The following is a 21,255-nucleotide window of genomic DNA, read 5'->3' on the forward strand; positions in this document are numbered from 1 at the left end:
CACCCCAAAAGGTCCTTTTTTACGAACCAGAGGAGTGGTGGTAAGATGTGGTTCAAAAAAATCCTAAAGGCCTTTCCAAGACACACATGGAGGAAGTTCTCCCGCGGGCAGAGGGAGGAACCAAAATTAGAAGATGCTGCCCTTGTGGCAGAAGGTGGACTGCAGAACCAGGGCTTCAAGGATTCTTTTATGGGTAAGCCATTTCACTGCTCCTGAATGGAGGCCGAATTGTCTTCTACTGGCGGCAATCTGGGGACGCTTATACTTGCACCTAAATGCCTGGATAAACATAACAGATTCCTGGGTGCAATGGATCGTATCCAGAGGCTATATCATTACCTTTTCCCATCCTCCCCCTGTACACAAAAAATCCCCGATGTTCCACCCAGTCAAAATGATTCAGCAGTGCAGGAAATTCAAAAATTGCTAGACAAAAAGAGTCATTCCAAGAAGTCCTGCTAGACCAGATAGGCTCCAGAACCTACCCAAAATTCTTTTTAGTGCCAAAAAAGACAGGGGATTGGAGACCGATTTTGGATCTCAGTGTGCTGAACCAGTCAGTTTGTGAAACAAAGTTCTGGATGGTTATGGTATAGTCCATTCTTCCTTTTCTGAAGAAAGACAACTGAATGTTCTGGGCAGATCTTCAGGATGCATATTACCACATAAAAATGGGCAAACGCTCCAGTAAGTTCCTTTGCTTCCAGCTGGGAGCCAGTCATTACCAATTCAGAGTGCTGCCTTTTGTTCTCACCACAGCCCCATGGGTCTTCATCAGATGCACGGCTGTAGTACCCGCTTATGTGAGATTGCAAGGATTCCATGTGTTTCCATACTTGGACAACTGGCTCATAGCCACTTTGACTAGGCATCAGTTGATAGTAGCCAGGGATTACACTCTCAATATATGTGCCCACCTGAGAATTACAGTAAATCACAAGAAATCCCAATTAACTCCAATGCAAAATTTAGAATTTATAGGGGCTGTGCTAAATACGGAGACAACTGTAGCATCCCTTCTTTGAGAGAGACGCCAGAGAATTATAGTACAAGTTCAAAAGATAATCCGCAGAAAGACTGTTCCTGCTCAACTAGTTTTGCAAAATCTAGGATGGATGGCAACTTCAGTAACTCTAGTCCCTCTAGCCAGGTTTCATATGAGAATTCTGCAATGGCTACTAGCTTCTCAGTGGTCTTTCCTTTGCTAGCCCTTGTCAGACCGGATTCTGATCAGCAGTTATTGCAAGAGAGATCTACTTTGGTGGATGTATTCCAAGCAAATTCTCTTCAGTCACCCCCTTGTTCTTCCAGAGCCCACGGCCATGGTGAAAATGGACGCCTCCCAGATGGGGTGGGGGGGTGAGGCATTTTCTGGGCAAGACTGTCCAAGGTACTTGGTCCCCCTTAGAGACCAAAGTGCACATCAGTGTCCTGGAGAGTGGTGCTTCTAGTGTTGCAGGCCTTATCAAACAACTCTTCCTTCGGGGATAGTTGCAATTCAGACTGACAAATATGTCAGTAGTTTGGCACATCAACAAGCAGGGAGGAATCAAGTCTTATCCCCTTTGTCGAGAAGCCCTCAGAATGTGGCAGTGGGTGATCTCTTCCAGCTGCTTTCTTGTAGTAGTGCATATTCCGGGGAGTTCCAGTGTGATTGCAGACAAGCTGAGCAGATATATCCTCCAGCCTCATGAGTGGTTGGTCAATCCAGAAGTGCTGGAAACTATCTTCGTCAGTGGGGTCAACCTTGCTGCGATCTGTTAGCCTCCCCCCAAACAACAAGTGCAGCAATTGCTTCACTCTGATCCCCCCTCTGGGGAAGTCACCAAGAGATGCACTCCACAAATGGCCCCCTCGTCTCTGTATGCCTTTCCCCCAATACCTCTAATTCCGAAATTTCTACAGAAAGCCCTCAGATTGAAAACCACAGTAATCCTCACTGCCCCCTTTTGGCCTCGACAGATTTGGTTCTCCTTCCTTTGGCCATATCTGATTCAACAAACCTGGATTCTGGACCCAATTCCAGACCTTCTGTCCCATCCAGATGGACTTGTTCACCCAGATATTTTTAACCTGAAGCTGGTATCATGGTTCCCTCCAATTCCATTAGTTGCCAGGCATCAAAATATTTATTCCCCAGTACGCCATATCCTCTTATGGGCTCATAAACACTCATAAACTGAACTCTTGCAAACCATTTTGGCAAATAAAAAATATGTTGATCCTTTCTCAGCTTCTATAGCGCATGTTTTAGACTTTTTAGCCGCTCTTTTTCATGCTGGAACTTATCCTTCTACCATCAGATTACAATTAGCTGCAGTTTCCAATTTCCATGATGGTTTGGAAGACCATTCTTTAGCCTCTCATAGACTTTGTAAGTCATTTTTAAGAAAACCACTCTTGTTGAAACCTCCCTTCAAAGATCTGACACCACCTTGGGATCTAAACTTAGTGTTACAGGCTATAGTACATTCTCCCTTTGTACCCTCTGCAGAATGTGATCTGAAGTTTTTGCCTTGGAAGACACTGTTTTGGTAGCTATAATCTCTGCCAGAAGCATCTCAGAAATTCAGGCTTTGTCGTATAAACCTCCTTATCTGATTTTCCACAAAAAAGTTTCTTTACGATCAAACCCCTGTTTTCTACCCAAGGTAGCCTCAGAGTCTAACATCAATCAAGCTATTAATTTACTGGTTTTCTTTCCAAATTTTTCCAACAGAGGTGAATATTCCTTGCATTTATTACATGTTCACAGACAATTGCGTTATCTTCACAGAACAAAAAACATTTGAAAATCTGATTAACAATTTGTTTCCTTTTCCAGTGCAAAGTTTGGTAAGCCAGTCAGTGAGGTGACTCTGGCCAGATGGCTGAAAGACTGCATTTCATTTATCTATGATAAGAATGAAATAGCCTTGCCTAGGCCGGTGAAAGCCCATTCTATAAGATCTGTAGCCACTTCAGCAGTTTTCCAGTCTAGATCTTCAATGGATGATATATGTGCAGCAGCTACTTGTGCTTCTCCCCATACCTTTATTACTCATTACAAATTGGACTTGGTCTCTAGGGGAAGAGCGCATCCTTTGGTTTGATGGTGCTCAGGTTCCATGAGCCCACCCATGATCTTGGGTAGCTGGGGACTGTGTCCCATCTGTCAAGGATAAAATGGAAATTGACAATATCAGATAAAGAAGTTACCTACTTACCATAACATTCCATATGTGTTGTTCTCCTTCATTCATCCTTGACTATTGTCCCCCCATTCCCCGGCCTTTAAATATTTTTTTTTGTGGAGCAGGTTATATATCCTTGAATTATTGTGACTTTTCAAGTAAAGTAGATACGGCTTCCAGTTGGGCTTTCTTTTCTACTATCTAACTTTCTGCTCAAACTCTATCTGAGGTAATTGCGAGAGAGGGATTGTGGGGAGAGGTGAAGTTCGAGAGTTTTGGGTTGGCATGAGCTGTTGTAACAGCCGAGTCGGTTCCGATATCGGAACTGGACCCATCTGTCAAGAATAAATGAAGATGGACAACAGATGGAATGTTATGGCAAGTACATAATTTATTTTTTGTTTATAGCTTAAACCAAGGGCATTAATCTAGATATTGTAAAAATAAGAGAAATTATCTTACATATAGGGCGGATTAAATGTACAATATGTGTACACTTTGTGTAAACTTTGTGACTGAATAGACAGCAAAACCATTGTGATAGGGCTGTTTTTAATTCAGAAAGGTTACGCAAATTATACACATACTGTACACTTTGTGGTAATCTTTTTGAATCCCCATGATAATCAGAGTGCTTTTATCCCCATATACCTGCCCTAGCAGCCCAAGATCAAAACGTATTGGTATTAAAATTGCTATTGTCCAGACTTTCTTCTCTTGTTGCACTGTAAAACCTATCTTTAATACAAATACCTTTAACACATGCAACAGTCACTGAAAATACTTTCACTCCTTTAAAATACCCCCGACTACACACTCCACAAAATTGCTTTATTATGCAGATATGCAGTTTATATTGTAAAATGTTAAAACAAATGTTTTTTCTTTCAGCTGCGTTTTCCCTTTTAGTGTCATCCTAAACATTAATGACACAAAATGGGGTATATGCCTTACAAGCCCACACACAAGTTTAACAAACTCAACAAAAGTTCAGTCTTTTTCAGCCAAGTCTTTCTTACAGATCCATAGTTAAGTTATGATTTATGCTTTTTATTCTCAAGTTTTTACTAATTTCAGTGTTGTAGCCTTCTTTCCTGTTCACCTCCATCTTTCATCACCAGACTCTTGTTCAAGTCTGAGGTACTCCTGATTCCTGTGCCCCCCCCCAAGCATTTTCCTTTGGAACTTTGAAAAAGGTTTCACTAGCAACATTTCTATACAAGCTTCATTGTCAGAAGAATGAGAAGCAGATTTCCCATTGTTTCCTGGCTTACTTTTTTAGACATTTTTTTTTATTTCCTCTCTAGCCTGTTCTGCATCCAAAAATGTCTTTGATCCTTCAGGAAAAACATTCTGAAGACAGCTAGATACAGCAGCTTGAATCTCCTACCTGCCTCTCAACATTTCATTATTGCTGGGTTACTTTGCTTGTGTTCATTTTCCACAAACACACTGCTGTCTTCAATTTTTAATACTTTTTCCTTCTGCCTGGTTTTGCCAGGATCAGCTATTTCTGCTGGTATGATTGCATCTCGACTGCTTTTATCACTGCCAGGTTTGGAGCAAACACTCCATGTGCTCTTGCTATTAACAAATCCTGCTGTGAAAGACTAGTCGTGTTGCTTATTTTTGGCTTCCATAAGATTAATTCAGTCTGTTCCTTTCATTTTCTGTTACAGCAATCTGAGGTTTTCTTTGATTGCTCTATCTTTTGAATCTACCATTTTTTTAAACAGCTGTTCTTGTGAAGCCTCGTACTCTTCATTTCACCCTCTGATTTTTTCCTGTTTTATCAATTCAACTGAAGAGCTACTTAATTTTTTACAGCCTTTTGTTTTTTGGGTTAATATATTCTTTTATTGTGTCATTTACTTTAATAATGTCCAAGGACATTTCATTTATTTTTTCCTCTAGATTTCTGGAAGCCATCATTTGTATCAGGCTTTTCTTCATTTCACACACTGATTTTTTTCCTGTTTTATCAATTTAACTGAAGAGCTACTTCATTTTTTTACAGCCTTTTGTTTTTTGGGTTGAAATATTCTTGTATTGTTTCATTTACTTTAATAATGTCCAAGTACATTTCATTTTTTTTCCTCTAGATTTCTGGAAGCCATCATTTGTATCAAAGCTGGAGCTTGAATTGCTTTTTGCTGAATAGATTCTTCCTGTGCAGTATTTTCTTTTCACCTTTTCTGGTTGATTTTCTTTCTGGTTCTCTAAATTTCTTCTTTGCTGGCAGGCAGTGTACTTACTAGCCAGTAACTGAATTTTACCCAAAATGTCAATTTCTCTTGTAATTTTTCAGTTTCTACTTGCACACAGGGAGAGATGAAATTAAGCTTGATCAGTGTGCAAAAAAGTGAAAGTCCCAACGTTATAGTTTTTATACATTTCTAATGAAGCCACAGGTTTACATTAGCTTTTATCAATTCACATAGATTGCAGTGCAAATTGACTACATGAAATTGCTTCCTAAAGGTTTTAAATTGGATTTCCTTGGGGGAAAAAATTAAATGGAAGTGAGTTAAAAATAGAGATTTACAGTGATGGACCTAGAGATGGAGAGCACATGAGTAAGAAGACTTAAATGACAAAATCATTTGAGCGACTAAGCATTTTCAGAGTTTTAAGCCTTTTAACAAGTGTATCCATTATCCATAAAGCAATTAGAAGCAACTTCCTTAAAGAGTGCTAAGGTTTTGCTTGTAGAAGATTTGGTGGGGTTTGTCATAAACATTTTTTCTAAGTTCCTGTAAGTTTATTTGTGTGAACCTGGTGTGTTTGAAGGACCTTGTGTCTTTCCCACCCTGTTTTAAATCAAGCTGCCCATTAGAGCAGTTGTGTTTCCATTTCATGGAAATAAAATCCACTTGCCAGAAAAGTTTTGAAGAAATCCTAAAATTAGCCCATACTTGCCATAATTCATTCCACTTGGTTTCAGAATGTCATGTTTGTTACGCTGTAAACCTCTCACATCTGCAATCCCGCATTATATTACTGTCTCTCACAGTTTTATAGAATACCTGTGCCAAAAGTACCTTTTGCTGAAATACTGCAAGACTTCAGACTTATTGCTATACTTGCCCACTTGCCAGAAGTCATTGAAAACATTGCAAAGGAATAGTTCATAGGTTAGCACTAGGCTGTTGATACAGTGAAGCATTTGCAGTATAGCCACAAGATCCCAGATCATGAATTCTGACAGACCTGAATTATTAATACTCTGTTGCAGCCCACTTCAATGATTTAGCGCGCTCGAGTCTCTTGATGTTTTTTTTTTTTTTGCATGTGTGCAGATTGTCTGTTAGAGCTGGATTCTTTGAGGCTGTGTGGACCAGAAACAGGTCTTCTCACAAGATTCTTTAAGAAACAGAAGAGAGAGAGTTTTTGTTTTTAAACACCTTTATTGAAATATCACTTGTGACATAGGCACATTGATTACTTTTATATAAATGTAAAACTATTAAGTTAAAATTAACAAAATTATGCTTCATATGTATTTTTATCTATCATATAACCTAAGTAATATTACATAAATTATTAAATTCCTGCCCCCCCCTTTTAAACACGAAACATCTTTATTAAACCATCACTTACGACAGAAGCAATCATACGTTTATATAAATGAAAGCAAACAACACCGACACGATCCTGGTTGCAAGCATTTTACATCACAAACCATACTGACACACTCCCAGATACAAACATTATACATTACTTATAATCTACCCAATCATTTTCACTCAAACGTTGCATAGCTCGTTTAAGTTCTGCCTTCTTTTAAACCTCATTCCTCCCCTGTATATATGGTTTCCATAATTCCCATTTTTCATATGTAGTTTGCTCCTACCTTTTTTAAAGATCTCAATTTCAGTTGTTTTATCTCTATTACTATATTCACTACTTATAATATAGTTGGTTTAGACTTTGATTTCCATTTTCTAGTAATTGCTTTTTTGACAACCACCATCATTAAAAACAGCAAGGCCTTACCATGTCTAGGCAATTCCAATTCTGTATCATAGCTCAGAAATATCATCTCCCTTGTCAACACCAATCTGCCCACCCAATTTTGAGGTGATAGTGTAACTCATAGTAGAGAATGCCCTTAATTGTCTTGGTGAGAAAGAGCTACATCATTTCAAGCTGAATCATATGCTTAGACAAGTACATATTAAAGGAGACCTTATAGATTCATAGGTGTGTACTGGGTTAATGGCCTTAGGGCCTTTACAAGCCTAGCCATAGGATTACCCTGACATCATGCCACCCGACCTTAGTTCCCACTGCCTCGGTCGAGTAGAGCCACTGGAGTCATCCCTGGGATTAATTTTCTATTTCCCATCCACTCATCAAGATTTCTCTTGAAGAGGGGCAGCGAGGTGCTCTGCTTGACATGTATGGGAAGTCTATTCATAGCATGGGCAGTCTGTGGGTTATGATATGAACCTGTCCGTCCAGCATGTTCTGTTGATTGTGGTAATGAGGTTGAGGTCTTTGGAGCGTGTGGTGCAGAGGGATTGGGGATTTTTTTAGATGCAGCATTTCTAACAGAGCTGGGTCAGATAAGGCTTTGTAAGTCAAGCAAAGATTGCCTCTAAGTAGGCGATATGAGACAGAGAATAGTTGGAGTATTTTTGAGTCTGTCCATATAGGACAAGTGTTTAAGGCCTAGGATCCTCTTTGTGAAGTACTTTTGTGGCCTCTCCAGTTGTTGCAGATGTCTAGTGAGGTACAGGCCAAATGGGGCATTGTACTTGATGATTGGCCTAATGAGGGAAGAGTAGAGAGAGACAATGACCTCTTTCTTCCTGGATGCAAAACCCTTAGTAATGAGATGTGCCACATAGAAGGACTTTCTGACCGCAGTGGCAATGTGGTGATCAAAAGAGAGGTTGCTGTCAACCTGTCTTCCCAAATCTCTTAACGCCTTCTGTGTTCAGTGGACTACCATCAATGTGGTAATTCAAGGGAACTGAGTTTTTCCCAAAGGGGATGATGACACATTTGTTGGCATTGAGCTTAAGGCCATGGTTCTGACACCAGTCGCTCTCAGTGAGGCCATGTTGTAGGATGTCAATATCACTTGAGTTAATAATAGCTCTCAACTTGCAGTCGTCTGTGAACTATGTCAGCCAGAGTCCCTTTCTGTTGGCCTGGACTTCAGAGAAATAGAAAAAAACAGGAGAGGATCCAGCACCGAACCCTATGGGACTCCACTCGTGACTAGTCAGCAGTCTGACTTGGAGTCTGCTACTTTTACACTGTGGGTTCTATCTGTGAGCCAGTTTGAAACCCACTTAGTGATATAGGGGTTGATGCCTAGCTTGGTGAGTTTTTCTGTGACTCCTGAGTGGTGAATGGTATCAAAAGCTGGCCAGACCAAGGTAGTCTGTATGAACCACCTTGCCTTCATCTACAGCTCTGGTGACTGACTCAAAGAAGTCAACCAGGCATGATCTACCCTTCACAAAACCAAACTGTGTGGGATCCAGAGTTTGGAGATTCCTTATATCCTTGTTTATTAGGTCCATGATGATGTGTTCCATAGCTTTGTATATCAGACTCGTCAGGCTAATGGGACGATAGTTCCCATGGTCTGTAGTCGCTCCTCCTTTGTGGAGAGGGATGACTGTAGCAATGCACCATTCGGTAGGGACAAAGCCTGAGGTGAGGCTGTGATTGAACAGGACACACAAGTGAGGTGCCGATTCACTCTAGTTCATGTAGAACACAGCCAAGAATATTGTCAGGTCCCATAGAAGCTGTATTCTTGCCTTGAACAGTGCTGTTTTAACCTGTGCAGCAGTAATACTGGGTGCCTGGCATTGTGATTGGTCCCTGGGGGGGGGGGGGGGGTAAGGTTGGCACTGAATCTGTCGGCTAGTATATTGGCAATATCTGTTGGCTTGGAGGTACCATTGTGCAATAGCTTAGAGCAAATCTGGGTATTGCTGTGGAGATTCTTTACATAACTATAGAATGCCTTGTTGATGTCTTTACTATCTGCCGCAATTTAGTTTTCATAACTAGCTTTAGAGGATTTGATGAGGGATCTCAACTTTTTGTTGAGGCTGATGAGGGAGTTTTTCCAGTCTCTGGACTTCACCTTATTCCGCATCAGTTTTCTCCTTCTGTTGTAGAGTTTGTTTATGGCAGGGGACCACTAAATTGGCTTTTACTTTTTTTAGAGGAGAGCATCTTGGTTCTGTTGGCTATGGCGAGATCCATGCGTTTGTGTACGTGTTCGTACAATGCATTGGTGTATGATTCTGCGGTCATGCAACTATTCTCCATTTGCAGAAACCTCATAAAAATGTACTGAAAAGCACAGAGCACTCACAAACAGAAAATGCAACTCAGTATGAAAAAGCAGTTTACAGTTAAGTAATTCAGTAAAAATGCAATTAGAATAATGAAACAGTATCTAGCAGTAAAAAATAAAGTTAAAACAGTATAAAAAAGTCCATACATGCAGTGAAACAGTAAACAAAGCTTTATAACAGTGCAAAATGTAGTAGATTAGCTGTGTAACACAATTATAACATTATACTCTGTTATGGGCCTAGAAGAAGAGGAGAGGAGTAGAGAGGTATCCTGAAGGTATATCCTGAGGATCAGTCTGGACAGATAAAAGTATTTCCTAAGAGCAGTAGATACATGGTGTTCAAAAAATATATCATTGTCAATGAAATTACTTTGGTCCCTGATGACTGAGTCATCTTTCAAAGGGTATCATCTGTATGGAAGATGAGTAGTTGCCCTTGTTTCCAAAGTACACGGTGCTGCATTTCTTGGCATTTAGTTGTAGGTCAGGGTCCATGCACAATTTGCAGTTTTAGGTTATAGACCCTCCTGGTGAGTCTTAATGTCAGAGGAGGTGTTTAGGACTACTCCAAATATGAAGTCATCCACAGATATGGCAGTAGGACCTTGGTGCCAGCCTTGACATCAGAGAAATAAAACCAGAGATAAGTGGTCCTGGGGGACATCTCTGGTAAGTACCGTTATCAATGAGATAGTGCCAGCAATGCTAATAGATTGGGTTCTGGGTTGCAGGTAGAACCCAGCACTAATAGATTGGGTTCTGTCAGCACAGATATAAATGGTATTACAGATCTTTGCCAGGGCACATAGGCAGTGCGAACCAATGCACCTGTATCAAATCCACAGTGACATGTTCAAAGAAGTCCCTCAAGTTCAGGATGTAAGATCTACTTTTAACCAAAAACAAAAAACAATGGATTAGGTCCAGGACTTGTAGACTGCCTACATTCTTGTTAATAAGTTCCATAATGATGAACTTAGTTGGTTTACAGTTAAAGCTGTTGAGGCTAGCAGTGGATTTCCTTCTTGTGAAGTGGAATAACTACAGCAGTTATGCATACCTCTAGTACAAATATAATGGAGAGGATGAGATTAAATATGCTTGGGAGCAAATCTGCAAAGTCAGTGCTCTGTATTTACTAGGAGGCAACCTGGCACATTATCAGGACCCATGGAGATAGTATTTATGGCTTTGGACACAGCACTCAGCACTTGTACAGAAGTGATTAGGTCTGTAGCACATGCTAATTCATTGTGGAAAATAAAAGTAGGATGGGGGAATAGAATTTGAATTAAAATTGTAAGCCAGCATGTTGGTACTATCCTCAGGTGAAGTTTGTGTTGTTGCTATGAATTAACTGCATGCAGAGCTGTGCATTAGTTATAAGGTGTCCGATACAGCTGAAGAAGGCTTTGTGGTTGTCCTTAGAATGGGCAGCAGTTTGCATGTACTTTTGGAGGATTTAATTTTGCTTGTGACTTGCTTATTGATTGAGTTCTCATCTAGATGATTGGGAATTAAGTTTACACATATGGGATAAGGTTTTCTTCCTCTTATTTGTATTTTGTTTATACTAGGCAGCCCCCATTGGGCATTGCATTTGTCTCTTATGGGGACCGATACCTCAAGGCATGCTTTAAGGTGGGCACAGAAATTATCTGCAGCTGTGGCACTGTGAGTGATGGGGTCAACGAGATAAAGATAGAGCTGAAGTTTTATCAGGTGGAGTATGTCAACATTAGCATAATCTCTAAAGACAGAAGGATTTTGTGGCAGATATGGTTTTACCCTAATAGTGAGTTACTGAACAGTGGACAGATTTGATCAGTGATGTGGTAACTGAAGGAGTTGAGCATTACACGGATGAGAACTAGATCCAATATTTTAGTGCCCCTATTTGGGACTAGAACTAGTTGGCCCAAGGAGATGGCATTAATGAAGTCCAGAAATCTTTCTGCATGCATTTTAGTTGTGTAGTAAGTTTCCCAGTTAATGGACAGACAGTTGAAGTGACTCAAGAGAATAGTGTTGGATTTGTTAGTGAGGGATGCCAGTTTGCTTACGTATGCATTGTAGGCTGCAGGTGACATTGAGGTGGTTTGGTAATTTGCTATGAAGTAGTAATGAAATTTGTTGACTGTGAGGACAACATAAAGGAGTTCAGGCCCTTTGTTCTGTCTTGGGAGTCTGGAAGTGAATTGACTTCTTAGGAAGACAACAGACCTGTCCCCTCCAGTATCTTAATCATTTTCATCATTGGGCCTGAAAGTGTGGTAGACATTGAAATTCTGCCCCACGGGAGGTGCTGTCGCTTGTTTCAACAATTATACAGATATTTGTATTTTTAAGCATGCCTGTACAGAGTGCAACTTCTTGCTTAGGCATCTAGGCATGATTTTGTTTGGCTGTGTAAGTAATTTGAGGAGACAGACCTTATCTAAAAAAGGAACTATGAGGGAAGAGAAAGTCCTAGCTAATATACAGAAGCTGTGAAGAAATAGATCCAGGAAGACCATAGCAAAGCAGTGGGTTATCTCCTCCCATACCGATGCATATTGGACCTCTCCCCCCTTTAATAACACCAGTAGCTAAGATGATGCTAAAAGTTAGTTATTTTTGACTGTATTATGGTATTATTGCTGGTGGTGATAGATTATTATTGCTCAAGGCTAATTTCACACTTTGTTGGATGTATATTCAAGCAGCTCCATTATGTCCACCTTCACATGGTCCAAGGGGGGAGTCTCAATCATTCAGTCCCAAGTGCAGAATGACCAGGTTATGTATGTCCTTAGGGTGAAGGGAATTGAGGGCCCTAGCAACATTGCAGATTCTGGCACCTGAAGCACACAGTCACCCTGTCTGTTCAGCCTAAATGGTGCATCTATATTTATGACTATTGCGTCATCTTTGATCAGGATATTGTCATTTATATTGTCTTGGACTTGATGCCTTAAGGACTTTTGCTTGCTAAATTAGTGCCCCCTTTTTGTAGTTGTGTTAGAGTGTGCTTGATGCTACTGTTGATGAAGGGTTGCATACAGGAGGAAGACTAGGATTTTTGACTGAGTAGGTATTTTTTTAACAGCATCAGCATGTGATGGCTTTGTGTTGACAGTCTAGGGATGTTGCACTGGTGTGGGTGAGCGTAAGACAGTGTTTTTGCTCACTGTGCAACTGGTTGTGTGAGAAAAAGAGAGAGAGAAATCTCCAGTTTAGTTAAGTGTTTACACCTTTCACAGATGGAATCCCTTGGGTTGAGCAGGAATTCATTTTCAGTGAGCATGTGGCAGTTCATAAACTGCCTTTCTCTAAGGCTGTGGCAGTAGAAGTGTGCATTAGCAAACTGTCACTTCATATGGACCAAGGCACCCAAGGACTGAGACTCTGAGAGAAATGAAGAGGTGCTTTGGGAGTACTCGTAGGGAGATGTTTGCTGGAATGGTCAAGCAGATATGTGCAGCTGGTAGCTAGACTCTTACTGACAAGCACAAGTAAGATGAAGCCTGCACAAGCAAGCACAAACTGTTTACACAGAGCAGAAGAGTGTATCTAACTCGCAGGATTTAGGGGAAGGTACATTTCTACTAATAGCATGTAAGAAAGGAAATTACTTGAGTGATCTACCAGCAATGGAGCAGTAGTTAATAAACAAGAAAACAAAAGAAACCATGGAAAGCAAGGGAAACCTGAAGCTAGAATGCTCACAGCTGCTTAACCCAGGACATGCAGTAATTAGTCTTATCTTTCGCTTGTTAACTGAAAACAAAAACAGATGACAGCCTTCTAACTCACCCAGTATGGATTTAAGAATGGGTGTAATATCCTTATTGCCATATATACAGCCACACGGAATTTTTTTTATTTCTCAGTCAGGAAAAAAGTACTGCTTACTAGTGCTTTCTTCGTAGGTAGGAACTGCATTTTTGAATCATTTGATCTATTTTTTTTTTTTATCAAAATCTGACCATCTTAGCTTCCTTGAAGGTCTGCTTTCTTTGTTTCAAAACTCTGCCTCAGACCGTACATGACAAGAGTATGCAGATCCTGTTATCTCTAACGCAGACATTTTTTTGTCTGGTACCCTACAAAGGCCAATTCTAAGTCTGCTACTTTTTACCATTTTTATTAATGACCTACAGTTCTGCCAATGGCTACAGAGGAATACTCTCTTCTCTCTCTCTCTTTTTTTTTTGGTCTCCTTGGGAAATATTTTTTCGCCAGTGTGGTCCCCAGTGTTCCACATCTATGCTGAGTCTATCAGCTTATCTCACACCCCTCTTACTTCAGTATTCCTGTGGCTGATCATCTATTCTAAGGGCATCCTGGTGGCTCAGCTGTATTTGCATCCATCTTGAGGGGGGGGGGGTTTCTTTATATGCGCTACCCACTCCCCTGCCCTGCCTCCCACTCTCACCTGTTGTGTTCGAGAGCAACTCCCCTCTTTGTACCACACCTTCACTAAGATAGCATCACTGATGAATGCCCTCCTTCCTGGGACAGGCATATCCTTCCATCCCTGCCATTTATTTAGTCACCCAAGCTGCTGATCAAATGGGCTGTAGTTAGGGCTTTATGCTTCTACGTCACTTAAGCAACCAAGGAAAAATCTTTCTCAATGCATAAAGCAGATAATATACTGTTTGGTGTACTGGCTGTTGACTCAGAAATGTAATATTCCTGCAATTCAAATCTCCATGCTCTTTTTTGCATTTAAGTAACGCCTATCATTTAAGGAACTAGTTGGCTACGTAGAGCATTCAGAGTTAGGGTTAGGGTACCAAGGAGAAGCTAGCTGTACTGTGAAATTACCAGTTGAGTTTCAAAGCTCTAAAGTGCCCGGGATGAATCTTCAAATCCTTACATCTGAATATATCCTACCATCGGTCATCTTAAACTCTGATAACAGCACATATCTGCTCCAAGTACTATTTAAACTTTACTGTTTCATAAGGTTTTCTCCTCCATTGATTAACTGCTTAATTTTTAAACTACATCACATACTTAGTCTTTAGAAGTTAAAACCTTCTATTGTCTCCTGTTTAATAATAAGGAAATAGCTTAATTTATTTATTGACGTTTGATTATCGGGAAATTTCTACTAGGTAAGTGCCCATTTTCATCAGATGCTCGGGGAAATAAACATTTTAAGAAAATTTTTACAGTCTTCAAAAATAATACAAAAGCATCTACAGCTTAAATGATCATACCAGATTAGACATAAAGTGATAACATTGGTTAAGAATAGATATATAACGTATATGATAATGATTTAATATTTACAGACATTTTATCCAATTTGTAGAGAAATTAAATTTAAGTTAGTGTAAAACAAGCAGGAATTGCAATGTAAAGTGAGAGAAAAAGCAAGATTATGGCATATTTAGAAAGAGAGTCCAGAGAGAAGTTGATTGAAATAAGGAAGTGTGTAAAGAAGGGAGAGTAAGGAGGTATAAGGTATGAGCAAGTACTTGTTTATATTTAGGGATACAGTTTATCCTGGGGCTGAGCAAGAAATGACCCTGATTTTGTTTGGAAAGTCTTTCAGAATGGTTTTAAAGGACTGGAAGGGAGGGTATAGGCCTAATGTATGCATGTAAGGAGTTCCAGGCCTTAGCAAGATGGTATAAGTACAGACCATGTCCAGCAGATATGATAGATTGGCAGATGGAGAAACGTTTTTGGTTAGTGCCAGATGGAGAAACGTTTTTGGTTAGTGCCTCATATTGACTGATTGGGAACACAGTTTTGTAGAATTGTATTGAGTGCTGGACAAGAAGATGGATGCAGGATAATTTTTAGGTGGTAAGAAGCTGTGTATATGTTAGTTGATGAAGGTAGTTCAGGCTTTTTAGTGCTATACAGTGATAGGCTCCGAAGGGGTATTTGCTGCAAATTTAGACACTTTATTATAACATTGTTCAAGTTTTGATTTTTGTGATGTCTGGAGGTTAGTAAGGATTTGGAACACCATAGAATACTGAGGGGAAAGAGGTAAGTAGCGGCAAGTGTAGTTTTAGTTGTGTTGGTGAGAAAATGGTTGGCTTTGTGAAGCATCCCTGTTTTTTGGTGAACTTTTTATGCAATTTTGTAGCAGGTCATATTTAAGGTTGTCATCTGCTATCATTCCTAATCAATCAGTGGTTGATTAAGAGAGATTTTAAATTTTGTTTTTTTTTTTTTTATGAGAGGGATTTGAGGGGAAAGTAGTTTTTTTTGGAGGGTGATCTTGGGTTATGAGTTACAAAGCTATGTTTCTGTGACTGTTAAAGCTTCAGGAGTAATTTTTTGGGGGGGATGTGTCAGGTTGCCAGATGTGCATATAAGTATGGAATCATCTATGTATTGTATTAGGGAAGCCTGTTGTATGGAGGATAATTAGTGAGAATGTTAGAGAAGGGGAACAAGGACAGAGCCTTGTGGTACACCGGTGGTGATTGGGAGGTATGGAGAGAGGGTAGCCTGACACTATACTGACTTGACTGACTTCATACCTATTGGACAGGTAGCTTTTGAACCACAGAATGATGGGCTGAAATGGACCTAGTGAGGATATTTGGAGTAGATGTTTGCTGTGACAAACTGTGTGGAAGCCTTTAGACAAGTCTGGAAATGAGGAGACTAGTTTGCCATTAACTCTAGGCTTTATTGACAGTTTCTATAAAGGTCAGACGATCAGTGTTAATACTGCGATAGGGACAGAAGCCATGACAGCTGAAGGAGCATTTTTTTTAAAGGATTGCCCCGATCACTAGTATTCCAAGGTGATGGCTGAGCTGTGAAGATGTGCTTTTGCTGATGTCCTTCAAGGATGCATCTGCAGTCCTTACAAATGGGTTGTCCTGTCGTCAGGCAGCCCTTCGGTCGGCCGGATTCCAAAGTCTGGGTCTGGCTTTGGCTGGTGTCGCACTTCACCCGACGTCATTGTTGCAGTTACTCTGGTATAAAGGCATCAGCCGACGCCATTTTCCTCAGTCTTTCTTGCCACGTGGCGCCCGAAGCAGAAGCTGTTCGCAAGTGCCGGTCGGTCAGAACCAGAGATTACTACTACCGAATACTTCTACTACTACTGAAGACTTCTAAAAAGCTAAGTACCCCGTTGGGGACTCTTTCTTGCCTCAGCCGATGTCAGAAAAAGTGAATAATTGTTTAACTTGTGGGAAACAAATACCTCATAAAGATTTCCACTCTTACTGTTTACCTTGTTTAGGCCCAGACCACGACGTAGCAGCTTGTCTAGCCTGTGCTTCTTTTAACCGACGGACGCTTAGACGTCGGTCGGAATATGCTGAGCAGTTTTTCGGCTCTGATTTTGCTTATATTATGCCGTCGGATCCTCCGACTTCACAAATATCCAAAAAACGCAAGGAAAAGGACCGACACTCGCGAGTGTCTCGGTTTCGGCTGAAACCGAGCAAGCGGTTCTTCCTTCAGCCGAAAGCTTACCTTCTACCGAGGCCTCTTCCAACCTGGTGGAATCTGCTTCTGAAATCCAACCTGCAGTTGTGGTTTCTCAGGAATTATCTGACACTATTCCCTTGGATATTTCCACCCCTGCACGTGGAGCTGCTAGGCCTCCTGCAGCCATGTCCATTAAGGCCTTTGCCAGGGCTAAAGCAGCTAAAGCTACTAAATCTGTGCCTGTTAAGACCCCCTCTCACAGGCCTAGCTCCAGTTCCCAAATGCTTACTTTAGCAGAGGATCTCATTTCTTTAATCCGGGGATCCCAACCTCTCCCAGACAGGGCCTCTCACCCACCTCCAGAGAAGAGGCCTAGAGCAGAGCCCCCTGAGCCAGTTTCCACAGATGATTCCTCTGATGATTCAGATAATACAGACCCTCCAGAGGCTCCTTTTTCCCCTTATGAAGACTCTGATGCTGAAGAGTCCATCCCTTCTGCCTCTCCACCTGAGGAATTTTCCTTTGGGGAAACCTTGCATGCTATGAGGGAACAATTTCAGTGGCAGGGCCAAGATTTTTCAGACTCAGGAAAGGCTTAGAACCTTTTTGCATTTACCACAACATAGGCCTTTAGCTATACCTCCAGTTCTGTCTGTTGTTAGATGATGCATTTAATGATGCTTGTACTGCTCCTGATTCATCACCTCCGGCCCCTGCTAAGCCCGATAGGTTCTACAGGGTCCCGGACACTCATCACCATTTATACAAGGCTCCTTTTGCAGATCCCGAGACTATCTCCCAGGGGCCCAAGGCTGTAGCATCTACCTCTGCCAAAAATCCCCTCCCCTCTGAAAGGGAATCCAGGTCCTTAGAGAGATGGGGTAAAAAAGTTTACACTTCTGCTACTCTGTCAGCTAGGGCCTTGAACTGTCAATTTCATATGATCCAGTATCAAGAATTTATGCTAGACCAGTTAACCAAAAAACTGTCCTCTGATGAACCTTTAGACAAGAAATATGTTCAGGAAATGGTACATAACATTCAGCAAGTTAGTAACCATTCTTTAAAATGCGGCTATGATGCACTGGAGGCTTCCTTTAGATCAGCCATGACTGGCACAGTTATCAGAAGGCATGCATGGTTAAAAGAGCAGGCCTTACCGGACCATGTCAAATCAAAACTATTAGATGCTCCCATGGACAAGATCAATTTGTTTGGCTCTCCTGCACAACAGGTGCTGAAGAAGATGGAAGAGAAGGCAAAATCTGTCCAAACAGTGAAAGATTTCTTACAGGTCCAACCGCCAAGGTTTAGCAGGAATTGGCCCTCCAAGAATTGGTCCTTTCCAGACTCCTCCAAAGCACAGAGAGGCAGGAATAGGTGTTCAAGAGGCAGAAGCCAATCCAGAGGTGCCTACAGGGGATGCCAGTGGCAGGGTAACAACCAGCGAGGCACAGACACAGCCACCACCACTAATACAGGACAATCACAGTGACTTGGCTCTGGCACCGCCTACCAGGGAACAACTAGAAGCACCCTTAGGCGGAAAGCTAGCTTTATTTACAAAGAACTGGCATTACATCACAAGAGACAAGTGGATTTTGCAGACAATAGACCAAGGTTACAGGTTTCACTTCCATACTCTACCAGGAAAGAGAGGAATGCCAAACCTACCTCCAAATCAAAAGGCAGAAGCTCTACAACAAGTAAATCAATTATTAAAGATGAGAGCTGTGGAAAAGGTACCACATATGGAGCAAGGAAAGGGCTTTTACTCCAGACTCTTCCTAGTACCAAGGAAAGAAGGCAAATGGAGACCTATTCTCGAACTGTCCGCTTTAAACACATTCCTCATTGTTCCAAAATTCAAAATGCTGACCCTACAGCAGCTTCTTCCCATGCTGGGCAAGGAGTCTTGGCTGGTAACTCTAGATCTCAAGGAGGCATACCTGCACGTCCCCATACGACCAAATTGCAGAAGATACCTCAGATTTCTTGCAGGATCAGAGCATTATCAATTCTCAGCATTGCCCTTTGGCTTATCTACTGCGCCCAGAGGGTTCACGAAATGCCTGGCATCAGTAATCGCTCATTGCAGGCTTCAGGGGATCCAAATCTACCCTTACCTGGACGACTGCCTAATACAAGCGGACAACAAAAACAAGCTAGCAGAAGACTTGAAAAGAGTCATTTACCTTCTACAAGCCCTGGGATACACAGTCAATATAAAAAAGTCAAGGCTGATACCATCCCAAAAGATAACCTTTTTGGGTGCGGAGCTGGACACATCCAAACAAATGGCATTCCTAACAGTAGAAAAACAGGAGCAACTCCCTCTCTACTTCTTGGCATTAACAAAACAAAACCATCTAACAGCAAGAAAAGTCCTTCAAGCATTGGGCTTTATGGCATCCTGCATAATATTCGTACCACATGCCAGACTGCATATGAGAATACTACAGTGGTACCTAAGGAATTTATGGTCTCAGCACAAGCACAGCCTGGAAACTCAAATTCCAATAATTCCATGCCTAAAGCAAGAATTCCAATGGTGGGCTCAGGCCTGTCAATCAAACGAAGGATTGCCCTTCCACAGCACTCAACCAAGCCAAACCATCACAACGGACGCCTCAGACATCGGTTGGGGGGCCCACATGATGAACAAATGCATACAGGGTTTATGGACTCAAGAGCAGCTGCACCTACACATAAACCTAAAGGAAATGCTGGCAGTAAAACTGGCAATTCAGACTTTCAAAACCATTTCTTCGACAAGGCCAATTGATGATAAGGACAGACAACACCACAGTTATGTGGTACATCAACAAGCAGGGAGGCACACATTCGTACCCTCTATGCCGGATGGCCCTGGACCTCTGGAATATGGCCCTGAGTTACAACATTCAGTTACAAGCAATCTTTGTACCAGGGAAAGAAAACACTCTAGCAGACATATTAAGCAGGACTACCACGGATGCCCACGAATGGATGCTGCATCCGGACATCTTCAAAACCATTACAAGAAAATGGGGTCTCCCAGAAATAGACTTATTTGCATCCCCACTCAATCACCAGTTAAAGAGATTCTGCACCAGGACGTACCACCCACTGGCATGGAATGTGGACTCCCTATCCTTCAGTTGGAAAAACCTGTCAGCATATGCATTCCCACCACTTCCTTTGATGCACAAGGTGCTATTGAAGATCAAAGAGGACCGTCCAAGGATCATTCTGATAGCTCCAGATTGGCCAAGGCAACATTGGTACCCATTACTGAGGAGCATGTCTCGGGAACAGATATGGCCCTTACCCTTAGTTCCCTTGTTGTTAACTCAGAACAATTACAACACCCTGCATCCAAACCTGAAAACTCTGCAGCTGACTGCCTGGAACATTGCATAAGACAAATTAACCCAAATTTATCCCAAAGGGTTAAGGACATTATCTTAGAAGCTCGCAGACCTTCAACAAGGAAAACCTATTCAGCAAAATGGAAAAGATATCTCCTTTGGAGTACTGCTAAAGGGGAAGATGTGTCACTGGTAAACATAGCCAACATCCTGGAATACTTGGCAGAGCTATTCCACAAAGGCCTGTCCTACTCTTCCATTAAGATTCATGCCTCAGCTATTTCAGCAGAATACGACTTGGATCCTCCAGTCTTCTCGCATCCTCTGCTCAGGCAGTTTCTGAGAGGAATTAAAAATGTAAAACCTCCTAGGAAGCCACCATTACCTGCATGGGACTTGAACTTTGTGCTAGAAAAATTGACACTACCTCCTTTCGAACCAGCAGCAACAGCAGAATTGCAATTCTTCTCATGGAAAACTGCTTTCCTGCTGGCAATCACTTCAGCAAGAAGGGTTTCTGAACTACAGGCATTAATGGCAGTACAACCCTTTCTGATCTTCCATCAAGATAGAGTGTCCATGAGAAGAAATCCTACTTTTATGCCTAAGGTGGTCTCCAGAGTATCTTTAAATCAGGCTATCCACCTACCTACATTCTTCCCCAATCCACAGAACAGGGGAGAAAGACTGTTGCATACCTTGGATGTACACAGACAATTACGCTACTACCTGGACAGGACCAAGAGCAATAGAAAAACTGACCAGCTACTGGTAGCATATGCAGCAGGAATGGAAGGGAAAGCAATTACAAAACAGACAGTATCTAAGTGGATAGGAAATTGCATTAGATTTTGTTACTCCTACCATGGAAAGAAAACTCCAGAAAACATCAGGCCTCACTCTACAAGAGCTACAGCCACTACCACAGCTTTTCTACGAGGAGTGGCTACCAAAGACATTTTAGAGGCTGCTACTTGGAGCTCCATGCATACATTTGTCA

The 21,255-nt window shown here is 41.5% G+C and overlaps 1 protein-coding gene across 1 annotated transcript in view; it reads left to right on the forward strand.

Annotated features, from left to right (window-relative positions):
* Positions 1 to 21,255, forward strand: part of JAK2 (Janus kinase 2) — a 2,444,284-nt gene that overhangs the window by 1,285,781 nt on the left and 1,137,248 nt on the right. The window lies entirely within an intron of this gene.

The sequence above is a fragment of the Protopterus annectens genome, chromosome 2.part0 (genome assembly GCF_019279795.1).
Source record: "Protopterus annectens isolate FY-2018-M chromosome 2.part0, PAN1.0, whole genome shotgun sequence".
Classification (NCBI taxonomy): domain Eukaryota; kingdom Metazoa; phylum Chordata; order Ceratodontiformes; family Protopteridae; genus Protopterus; species Protopterus annectens.